Below are 1,696 nucleotides of genomic sequence, written 5' to 3'. Positions count from 1 at the left end.
AGCCGTACCCTGTGGCAGGTGCCTGTAGTCCCAGCTACTCAGTGGGCTGAGACAAGTGAATTGTTTGAGCCCAGGAGATTGAGGTTGCTGTGAACTATGATGCCATGGCACTCTACCCAGGACAAGTGAGACTGTCTCAGAAAGATTAGAAAGATAAAAGTTGGATTCAGTTCTTAAACTTTTTTTTTTTTTTTTTTTTGTAGAGACAGAGTCTCACTTTATCGCCCTTGGTAGAATGCCGTGGCATCACACAGCTCACAGCAACCTCCAACTCTTGGATTTAGGTGATTCTCTTGCCTCAACCTCCCCAGTAGCTAAGACTACAGGTGCCTGCCAAACACCCAGCTATTTTTTTGGTGCAGTTTGGCCAGGGCCAGGTTTGAACCCACCACTCTCGGTATATGGGGCCAGCGCCCTACCCACTGAGCCACAGATGCCACCCATTGGTGGGTTTTTAGTAAGAGGTAACAGTCCTGGGCTCAGTGGCAGTGGGTATAGAATACATTAAAGGATTTGGGTATAGTGACTCATACCTGTAATCCTAGCACTCTGGAAGGCTAAGGCAGGTGGATCGTGGGACCTCAGGAGTTCAAGAGCAACCTGAGCAAGAGTGAGACTCTTGTCTGAAAAATTAGCCAGGCATTGTGGCAGGTGCCTGTAGTTCCGGCTACTCAGGAGGTTGAGACAAGTGGATCGCTGTACCCAAGAGTTTGAGGTTGCTGTGAGCTATGACGCCATGGCATTCTACCCAAGGCTACACAGTCTTAAAAATAGTGATAAAGGGCGGTGCCTGTGGCTCGGTGAGTAGGGCGCCGGCCCCATATATCAAGGGTGGCGGGTTCAAACCTGGCCCCAGCCAAACTGCAACAAAAAAATAGCTGGGAGTTGTGGTGGGCGCCTGTAATCCCAGCTACTTGGGAGGCTGAGGCAAGAGAATCGCCTAAACCCAGGAGTTGGAGGTTGCTGTAAGCTGTGACGCCACTGCACTCTAGCAGGGGCAATAAAGTGAGACTCTGTCTCAAAAAAAAAAATAGTAATAAAAATAAAATTAAAAAAAGAAAGCATATGGTTCAGTGCCTGTAGCTCAGAGGTTAGGGCACCAGCCACATGCACGGGGGCTGGTGGGTTCAAACCCAGGCCCAAGCCTGCTAAACAAACAAAAATAGCCATGTGTTGTGGCAGGTGCCTATAGTCCCAGCTACTAGAGAGGCTGAGGCAAGAGAATCACTTGAGCCAAAGAGTTTGAGGTTTTGAGGTTGTGAGGTTGTTATAAGCTGTGACACCACAGCACTCTATCAGGGGCAACAGTGACACTCTGTCTCAAAAAAAAAAAAAAAAAGGCATATAGAGAATGATTCTTCTCCTGATACCAAATCTGCTGCTGCCTTGATCTGGGACTTACCAGCCTCAATAACTGTGAGCAATAAATTTCTAGTGTATCACGTCTGTAATCCCAACACTCTGGGATGCTAGCTGGGCAGATCACCTAAGCTCACGAGTTCAAGACCAGCCTGAGCTAGAGCAAGACCCCATCTCTAAATAATAGCTGGGCATTGTGGTGGGCGCCTGTAGTCCCAGCTGCTTGGGAAGCTGAGGCAAGAGAATCATTTAAGCCCAAGAGTCTGGCTCGACACCTGTGGCTCAAGCGGCTAAGGCGTCAGCCACATACACCTAAGGTGGCGGGTTCGAATCCAGC

This window comes from Otolemur garnettii, unplaced genomic scaffold (assembly GCF_000181295.1).
Source record: "Otolemur garnettii isolate 467f Iridium unplaced genomic scaffold, OtoGar3 scaffold00015, whole genome shotgun sequence".
NCBI lineage: Eukaryota > Metazoa > Chordata > Mammalia > Primates > Galagidae > Otolemur > Otolemur garnettii.
Note: the sequence above shows the minus strand (reverse complement) of the source record.